General features: G+C 37.7%; 1 protein-coding gene across 2 annotated transcripts in view; it reads right to left on the bottom strand.

The window, feature by feature from the left end:
* The window catches only part of dnmbp (dynamin binding protein), a 49,346-nt gene extending 44,241 nt beyond the window's left edge, over nucleotides 1–5,105 (bottom strand). Inside the window, exon 1 of one of the 2 annotated variants that reach the window (XM_032502037.1) lies at nucleotides 4,721–5,105. The gene's annotated coding sequence lies outside the window, so the exon portion shown is untranslated. The remainder of the gene's footprint in view (nucleotides 1–4,720) is intronic. The other variant, XM_032502036.1, reaches the window with a different exon arrangement.
* Nucleotides 5,106–10,470: the final 5,365 nt, after the last annotated feature.

Raw genomic sequence — 10,470 nt, 5'->3', positions numbered from 1 at the left:
ACAGCGTTCAGTTTTTATGCTCCAAATATCGGAAAAAAACTCCCAGAAAACTGCAGGTTCGCCGCAACTCTGTTCTTTTAAATCAAGGCTGAAGACCTTTCTTTTTCATGCTGCCTTTCTTTAGGTACTTGTTCATTTCTTGCACTGTAACTTTAACTCTTGTTTTTGATACCTGTCTTATTTTTTTTTTACCTGTTTCTAGATTCTCCTTAACAAACATTTGTAATTGTTTTGAACTGCTCTTTTTGTAAAGCACTTTGAGCTGCCTTGTCTTAGCTGAGCTGAGCATAAGGACTGGAAACAGCTCTGTCCAAAGGCTACCAACAGGCCTGAAACTCACCAATAAACACATATCTCTTTGCATTTGAAACATATGGCACTATGGAGGGTTTCCATATACAATACCGTTATAAAATAATCCCTAGCTAACAATGAATGGAGTCAGGGCAGCAAATGAGTCATCTTCCACACCTCTCTACTTCCTGTTATGTTTGCATCTTATCTGGACAAAAACTTTGATTTTAGAAACAGCAAACTGTGTTTCTACTGTCTTATTTACAGCTATACTAGCTGGAAAACTTCTTCTGATCATCTTTAACTTTTCTAACAGTAAAGAGAACATTGCAAGATGTGTTCCTGCTGTTCCATGAATGTAGGGGAAAACCCTGGGTGGGTCATTGGAAAGAAATTGGCTCATTCATAAGTCCACCTTCATATTTTATTCACTTTGCATCTCTGCAGTTTGGTGAGCACACAGGCATCCCTCAAACAACTGTGCAATTTTTCTGACTTTCAATTAATCTTTTTTTTCCCTTTCATTGACTCCTTTTGTACATATTTATTTCTCCATTTATTTGTCAAGGTAGCATCTGTTGAAAATGAATGGCCTTTAACACACACACACACACACACACACACACACACACACACACACACACACACACACACACACACACACACACACACACACACACACACACACACACACACACACACACAAACTGGGTGGAACTGCTCGGTTTCATAAACATTTCCACAGCGAGGAGGACAGGTCAGATGTCTGAGCTCAGAGGGCAGAGACTGCGTTGTCATGGGTACAGGGATCTTTTGGGATGGAGGAGGGTTTTCCCTGAGAGAACCCCAGAGGGGCCCAGTGATATGCAGCCCCCTTAAAACATGGCTGAGCCCTAATAGTTTGCATATGAGCGGTTACATAACCAATCTCCTCCTTGGAATCACATCATGACATGCCTGCAGAAACAGGATCAATTTAATGGAGGGTGAAATAAGTGTGCTTGTTTCAGGGAAATCTATCCAAACACTAAATTCTCACATCTTCTTCCCATTTAAACAATTCAGGGTGAATTGAGGACAATGACAAGAGACTGCCAAGATGGCAAACCCTAGTCGGATTTGATGAGTTTTGTGATTCAGCTCTTGGGACAGCTCACTGGGAATGGCCTGGAACAATCTACGTAATACCAGCTCTATATGAATTCAGCAAGAGACCACAACATTGTAGTGCCGGCTAAATCTATTGTGAAATGGTCACAAATGTGAAAAAACAAACTTGAATTGCTCGAAGTTTCAGATAATTGTCCTTCCCGATAAAAGCTTATAAGGGCGTAAAAGTTCAACAGAAGTTGATAAGGTCCATAAATATGCAGTCCGCAGAAATACTGCACTAGATAAATATTATAATTTTTACAAGATCATAAAACTGCTATTTATCTTATTTGTCATAGGTACCAAGATACTCCAGATCCTCACTTTATTGCAAGAGCAAAGTCCAACTTCATGTCTCAAGTCTCTGACAAGTAAACTGCCAAGTATCTTTGCAGTACGTACAGTATGTTGCAGAATATCAAAAAGCGCATGGCATTTATGCACCTTTTATGTCTATCAAAGCAATTTTCTTCTCATTCACCCAGTACCATGTTAACCCTGGCAGTACAAGCTAACTAAGTGGGCAAAATACTGAGACTTGATTAAATGCTTTTCTGTTTTAGTCTTCCTTCTTGTCTGCCCTTCTGTCTTCATGGCTGTATGTCTCAGTCTGTCTGTACAGTCCAATCTTAAAATACCTCATTATTTTGTCTTGTGGATTCAGCTCATTATCTCATATCTTCAATCTCATTGCAAAGGTACTGTGTACTTGTGTATAATGACAATAAAGGCATTCTATTCTATTTGATTTTTTATGCTGTATATACTGTATATTACCAAAAACTCTTCTCCGTTCTCTCCAATACCCTGAAACATATGATTAACGTAGTAAGCTTAGAGCTAAATTGCTATTCCATGTGTCAGCTAAGCATTACTGTGCTGGAATACCACTCTCCCAGTATATGTGAATAATGATGCTTGTTTCACTCCATTCTGTGCAGCCTTTGCTCACACCAGCACTAAACTCATCTTTCCCCTCTTTCACATCCAGTTCAAATCCAATTAATTCTCCTGCCTGTTCCTGCCCATTCAGCTAAGCAAACTAATACTGTGCTGCCAGCAAAGAGCGTAAGGAATGTCATTTTTTTTAATGTATGAGAAATACCTTCTCTCTGAAGTGATGGTGTATTACATAATAGGATGAAAATGTGAATTTTTCCTGATTTTATCATGCATCAAAGTTACTTTTATTAGTGCTATTTTGCTCCGCTTTACATTCTGTTCTTCTGCTGTAGCTAAGAGTGCCTTTGGTTGGTTGCAATTAATCACATTGCAGTGATAATTGGTTATAATATACAGAATGTCACCCTGGATTCATGGGGAAAGCTACTACATAGTGTTTGTGACATGTCACACATGCTAACTGACACAAACCTATTACGTCTCTTTGTCACAAAGTGCTGATATAGGACCCTGTTGCAACTGTTAAATATTTCAGTGTGTGGGTGTTTATTTGCATCCCAAATCCTGACTCGGCACTAAACACAAATGCATGACAACAGAAGAGAAAAAAAGATATCCTTAAATAAGGTTGATTGTAGGTTTGCCAGGTATGACTCAGAAGAAGGAAAAGGTAAAACACACGGTCATGCTAAGTCCTGGTACGCATAACTGGACAAGTTCCAACAGTTTAACAGTGGTTGGATCCCTGCAGGCAAAAAACGCCCCTATGGCGGATGCCAGTGCTAAAGCACTGTTACTCCTACTGCAGCAGAAGAGGATAAACTAAACTGGTGTTGGTGGAGTAAAAATATATTGTAGATGTTGATGGTTTGAAGACATGCATTCAAGGATACAATGCGTGGAATATATGGATTAAAAACGAGTGTATTAAAACATCCACTCCCTTTGTTTATGAACATGCACTTGTGAAACAGAACATAATAGCAAAGGATGATGATTACAGTTTTTTTCGATTGCTTAAGAACTATTTTGAAAATAGGGAGCGTTTTTTTAAACCACCACACACAATTAGAACACCTCAGACCTTTTGCAAAATGAAAAATACTAGACTTGCCTGCCTTGAGTGTAAGGTTTTGATAATTGTTGTAGAGAGCCGTAAAGCAAATGCAGAAGTGCCGCTTGCCCTGTCACAAGTTGATGAACCGCTGAAACGGTTTTGGATACATTATTTTAAAGGTACAAAAAGTTACCTAGTGTTGCTTTAATTACATAATTATGTTTGAAGTACTATACAAATGTTAATGTGATTGCCATCTTTAGCAGATTACTTTTGGTCCATACTACAGTCCATTTTTGCAGCACACTCCAAGTCTGTTCCACTAAATCTGGATAGCTGACTCAGTTTAAGTGACAAACTGGACATAATTTAGCTTCAGACTCTTTGTGCCAAGTGGCTTAGTCAACAACATAATATTTTGTCGGAGCTTGAAAGATACAGACCCTACACATAGCGTATAACGTACACTAAGGTTGGTTTCTCTCTCTGTAAAATACAATTGGTGTTATGTTTGTATCAACACTTATTCGGCATTTATTTGAATTTTGCATCTCGTCTTGTATTTTTTCATTTGCAAAATAAAACCCTAACAGACAGTCCTGTCAGATCATTTTGATCCTTTAAGCCATAGAACACACCTCTAACTGATTGTAATAGCTATACAATGTCATGTCATCAAACAGAACAAAACCGAATAAAATAATAGACCAGAGCAGAACAAGATAGAACTAGAACAGAATGTTATAAAACAGGAAAGAATGAAACACAACACAGATTAGAACAGAATAGAGCAAATAGATTAGGATATCAATGTGCTTGTGACCATGTGCATGTGTGACCAGAATATTCCCTTAGTGAGTGACTGTGTGTGTGTGTGTGTGTGTGTGTGTGTGTGTGTGTGTGTCTTTCACATGGTGGAACAACTGACAGCAGCGGCCACAGGTGACAGACAGACAGCGGGGGGATTATTTGGTCTGCAGCACTTGTGTTCACTGCCATCATCAGTCATTCAGCTCACGTCATTAGTCAGTTAGGCTAAAAGCTCTGTATTCACACTCAGACTGCCTGCACTAAAGGAGAAATCCTGATCAAAGTATCCCCAAACGACTGTCAGCATCTGCCAATAAAAGTACAAAGAGTATAATAGAGGAAAATGCCGCGTGATTACTCTCAGAGAAAAGCGAATAGATGTAGAAGCATGTCCCTGTGTTAGTACAATGTATCTCTAACGTTACTCATCCATCTCAGGATTTTTCTAGTTCGTCTGGCACTGTAAACGAAGCAAAAGCTTTGTTTTTGTGGTGCTTTTCTTACCTATAGAGTGTCTGAACGTCCTGTGGAAAATGTGGGCTCAGGCCAGGCAGACAAGATATACAACTTCTTCAGCCTGGTGGTGATGTGGTGGTGGTGGTGGTGGTGGTGGTGGTGGCGGAGTTGCTTTTTCTCCGAGACTCAACTTTTTTTTAGCGGCTACACTTTCCACAGCTTTGAGGCTCTGAACAGAGTCATTACACCCGGATATAAATGCCTTTTTTTTTTAGCGTGAAGGTCAAGAAAACATGTTGACAGTAGAAAGTAGCACGGTGGTCCCCGGTTCTGTCTCGGTAGAATCAGCTGTCATCACATTAGAAACGGGAGCAGCGAGACGCTTTGAGCTTCTCTCCATGACATACAACAACGCCACCCACTTTTTCCAAAGAGACCCGTAGCTGGCTCGGCTGATGCCTGACTGAAAAGACAAGAAAGTGGTCCAACGTAGGTTAAATTTTACTTAACAAAATGACAAACTGCAGGATTGTTTACCTTCACACTGTTATTTCTCAATGAAACATAGACTTGTGCAGTTACTGTATGTGGTACTGGTCCAACCACGAGTAAAAGTAACTAGAGTAGTATGCAGAAAAGTACAAATTTATACTTTAAAAGGAAGTATTGTAGGCTACTTTTTTACTCCATTACATTTATCAGACAACTAGTTTGGTTACTGTGCAATTGATCAGTGTATAAAATATGATTTTATAGTAGATTTTAGTATGTATTAAACTGTCCATTAGAATATGCAATTTAAATACAACATTAAAATGCTGCTTAAATCACTTATATTGATCAAATAACATAATAGCTGCCGCCCGGAGGCTTGCTCCAACCTAAGTCAAATTCCTCGTATGACGTGTCCTTCTGATTCTGATATAGAGTATTACATTCACAGAGGCCATTTTTACTTTGGACATATGAGTTCTCTTTAGTAGGCCTGCAACTAATAGTTATTTGCATTATCAGTCAATATGCTGAAACTGACAAACTTTACTCATTTTGCTATCACAAAGACAAGGGAGCTCACAACAAAAAGAAGCTACTATTCATTGTAAGCCAACCTTTTCTCTCGCAAAATTACTTTAACAATGAATCGTTTATCATAAAATGTTTATTTGTGATCAATTTTGTGTTGATCAACCAATAATTTCAGTTCTACTTTTGATACTTATGTGTGAATAATGTACTTTTACTTAAGTAACACTTGAATGTATGACTTTTACTTGTAGTTGAGTGTTTGTACATTGTGGTATCATTACGTTTGGGACCAGAGTACTTCTTTTGTCCCTGCCAATAACAAATAAATCCTTTTAAGAAAAGAAACCCTCATTACAAATCAGGTTATGTGGTCATGAGTGCATCTGTTTAATGAGTTTTAGGAACCACAGTTGAGTGGACCTTCACAACCTGGGAGTTTATTAAAATGTAATATACTAACTGTCAGCTAATTAGGGTGTCAGTAAACTGCTATAGGATATGGGACTTGTTTAAAAAACAAAAACAAAAAAACATGTACCTGGCCTGTTTTCGAATCCCCAAGGAACCAGAGTGGACCTAAAAACTGTAATTCTACCAAACAAATGTCATTATACATCTTTAAAATCAATTTACAACTTTTACTTAACTTGGGTGTCAATAATCTCTTAAGGCTTACATTGTCAGCATTTCTATTTTTCAATTCCTTTTTTGAAACAGCCTTTCTTCCTCTGACTTACATCTATCTGTTGCTAAATAAATGCAAAATTGACAGTCATGTCAGCTTCAAGAGGTTAGAACATACTAGTCCAATTGATACATTTGGTAACAATGATTTCAATGATGTGTTTATCTTTCATTTACCAGATAAATTACAATGTTCTAAGAACCTGTTCATGAGAATGCGTTGCAACATGATAATCTTACATTAACCAATTAGTCATCTATTGCATGTAAAATCCATGTGATGAGAAAACAACATGTCCTTTTTTTTGTGACAGAGAATGTACTAAAATCCACCCAAACATGTCCTCAATTCCTTAGCTCAATCCTGTGCACGTCAGCACATGTTTGGACTTGTCCCTCCACCCAAACCAAACAAGCAGTTTTAGGAAGTAACGTCTTTGCTGTTTGCTGCTGTTCAAATGTATCAGCATTAAAAAATATAAATAGGTAATGTGATGTTGAAAAGTTGAAGTTTTCTGACACCCAGTAGGAAGGTGTGACTATTACTCTGTTGTGTGGCCTCCCTCTCAAACTGCAGCTCTTTCATTTGGAATCATTAAGACAATGAAAATCTTTTTTTGGAGAGAGAAAATAAGAGTCTTCGCATGAGGGATTTAACGTTTGGTAACCCTTTTTTCAGCCATGACTGTTGTGTGTTGTGATGTGAAACACTAAATCTATTTTTTTGTTTTTTTTTGCTGTGTCTGCAGTAAAGGACAGCTTCCTCATTATGTGATCTTGCATGTGCAGAACAATAGCAGGAAACAGAGTCAATTGGATGTTTTTGCCTTTAAGTGTTGGCACGGAAAAGACAAAAGATACTGTATAAGAGAGAGGTCACAAATACACACATGAAAACAAGCTCAGTCACAAACACACATGCTCTAATATACACACGGACATAAATACAGATTAGCTTCATCATAACCACACAGTGTCATGGATATTTTGACATATTTAAACAAAATCAACAGCAATCATCAACTGTCTTACGACTTAGGATCTTAACATAGGTATAGCTAGTCATAAAATACATTATCAAAATCATAGAAATAACATATATATATGTGTATATATATATATATATATATATAAATATAGCTGGGGAGCTTTAGTGACAGTTGCGTCCTCTTATTATCTAAAATGAATGTCAATTCACTCGAAAAATGCAAAGAATTATGTGTATTAGACTAACGTTTTTCATATAAGTCCAACTATAAGAAAAAACTTTATATTGTTAAGAAACATGGGAAATGACTATTACATAAATATGCAAGCATATATATTTGTAAGCCACTATATATATGTATGTGTATATATATATATATATATATGTATATATATATATGTCAACATTTCCTGAACTAAAAAAAATAACCTTGTATTTATAGATGATTCATTTTTAGAGTGCTTGTTCTGTAATTTCCGCTAAGTCACTTGAGGAGATGTCTTGACTTGCACTGTTGGACCACTGGTGGGCTTCATTGACGCCACATATGGCCAACTAAGTGCACATACACACTCATACCTCTGAGAACCCTCCAGATCAGTGACTCTGTATGAAATGCTGGCTTTGTCTTCTCTCACAGTGGTCACTTTCATTCAGGGCCAGTATGTGGGTCTGTTGTTGTCTTTCAGTATTTGCTGCCAGTTGATCGTCGCTGTAATGCTCTGTAGGCAGAGAATACATTGGCTGTCGCACAATCATTTGTACTGTGTTTGCTCTGAGAAACATCAGCCTGTGACGAAGTGTTGGAGTAGGCAGAAAATGAAAGTTATTGTACTGATTTATTGTAGTTACTGGACTCATAGCTGAGCTGATGTCAGTAAGGGAATGACTTAGGATTGTTATTATGACTCAGTTTAATCGAGACAGTGGGATTGCTGTTACAAGACTAATGTCAGATTTCTTACAGTCTTTTCAGTTTTATATTGCCAATGGCTACTCTGACCATTACTCTGCTTAATGTTCATTCATTCTTAAACACAATATCACAATATCTATAATATTATGATGCTGAATTTAGTATATGCTACTCTAGTGATGGCTGGTAGCTGATATTTAACATAGCCTCTCAAATAAATTGGAAGAGGCAAAAAATTAGAAGGGAAAAAATCATTATAATGAAGATTTCATATTATCTCATTTTATGTGTTATTATCGTTATTAAAAATGCAGTTTGATTGTCTTGTGGACATTGTTTGGGCTTAAAATATGTTGAAACTTCATCTTTAGAATGGAAATTTCACACTGTATTATTAGTGTTACTCCATGTTTGTTTTCAGGGAACTTTCATATCACTGTCATAAATTGTGCCAAGTGAAGTGCGCCTTTTCCTTTTCCTGTTCGTCAGAGAGAGGCTATTGTTGAATTCTGTGGTGTTTGTGAATGGTAGAGGAAAACAAGTTGAAAGATCTCTTGTTTGAAATTCCCAGTCCAGTTTGACAGAGTCCAGCTCGATTTTAGTTTTTACTATACTTGACTTGCTTATTCTCTGGGCAAGGAACCATATTGTGCAACAGGGTCACATGAATATTCTGTCAAACAAGTAAAATGTATTTAAATAGCACCCGTTCCAGATAAGGATATAACAGCCTAGGATTTGACAAATCAAATAACATGATTATACTACAGAAACACATTTATAAATCCAAACCAAGATTTCTTCAATTTAGCATTGTACATTGTTCTAACACAGTGGTTCTTAACCTTGTTGGAGGTACTGACCCCCACCAGTTTCATATGCGCGTTCACCGAACCCTTCTGATGATGGCCAAGCGGGGCGTGTCATCACTAATCATATGAGTCGGGTGTGTGTCTTGACCTCCGCCGAACCCCTGAGACTGACTCACCGAACCCCTGGGGTTCGATCGAACCCAGGTTAAGAACCACTGTTCTAACAGGATGGCATCCTGTTCTTTGCTCCCACCTCCAGGGAGCTGAAACTTAGTCTTGTTCTGTATGTATCATCTGCCTTCCCAGCTCATAACAAAGGTAGTAATGTATACTTAAAAGAAATTGTAGGACTGCACCACTAGGAAACAGTGGGTTTTGATTAGTGTCCCCAGATCCTTGAATGATGGAATCGGCTCAGTAGATAAAGGAAAGTGAAAATATAATCTGCATTTTTGGTTTAGTCATATGACAGTAGGTGGCTGTGGCTCAGGAGGAATAGTGGGTTGTTGCAGGGTTTGTTTGAGCCCCGTCTATCCGGTCGATATGTTGATGCGTCCTTGGGCAAGACACCAGTGGTTGGCCAGCACCTTGCATTGTAGCTTGCGGCTGTGTGAATGAAAGGCAGAATTGTTCAGCGCTTTGGATAAAAGTGCTATTGAAATGCTGTCCAATCTGCAGTTAATGCACAGTGGATAAAAACTTTGATCACTGTGACAATGTGGGGCTGCAACAAACAATTATGTTTTATTATCAGTTAATCTGATCATTATTTTCTTGAATAATCATCAGTTAAAACAAAAACTAGTATTCACAATATCCTAGAATCCAAGATGATATCATCAAATATCTTGTTTTGTCCGACAAACCGCCCAAAAACTGCAAATATTGAATTCACAATTATGTAAAACAGCAACAAGCTGCAAATTCTCACTTTGAAGTAGTTGGAACCTGAGACTTTTTCAGCCTGAAAAGTAGGACTTTGAATCGACTTTGGTTAATCGACTAAACATTGCAGCTAGTACAAAGACACAAGCATTTAAATAGACCAAGTAATTGAAAGTGGGTTTAGTAAAATTAGAAAGGTTTAAGAAGCAGATGTTTGTCTGGTTGAACAGAATCAGAAAAGTTTTTCCTGAGCTGAAATTCAACTTTTAAGGAAGATCAGTTATGGGAACAGCCATGTTTTGCTTCCCTCTTTGTGCAGCAGTGACATCTACTGGTCTAGGTCTGTAAAACACAGCCTGAGAGGTCAGCAGGAAAAACTGAATTTTTCCAGTGAGTCCTACATTATTTCCAGATTACCATACGAAATTGGAAGCATCCCACCGAATAACACAGTGAGAAAGATAGACTTAGACTTCTCTTTATTAAT

Source organism: Etheostoma spectabile, chromosome 21 (genome assembly GCF_008692095.1).
Source record: "Etheostoma spectabile isolate EspeVRDwgs_2016 chromosome 21, UIUC_Espe_1.0, whole genome shotgun sequence".
In the NCBI taxonomy this organism is placed as follows: Eukaryota; Metazoa; Chordata; class Actinopteri; order Perciformes; family Percidae; genus Etheostoma; species Etheostoma spectabile.
Note: the sequence above shows the minus strand (reverse complement) of the source record. Positions and strands in the feature narration are given on the sequence as shown.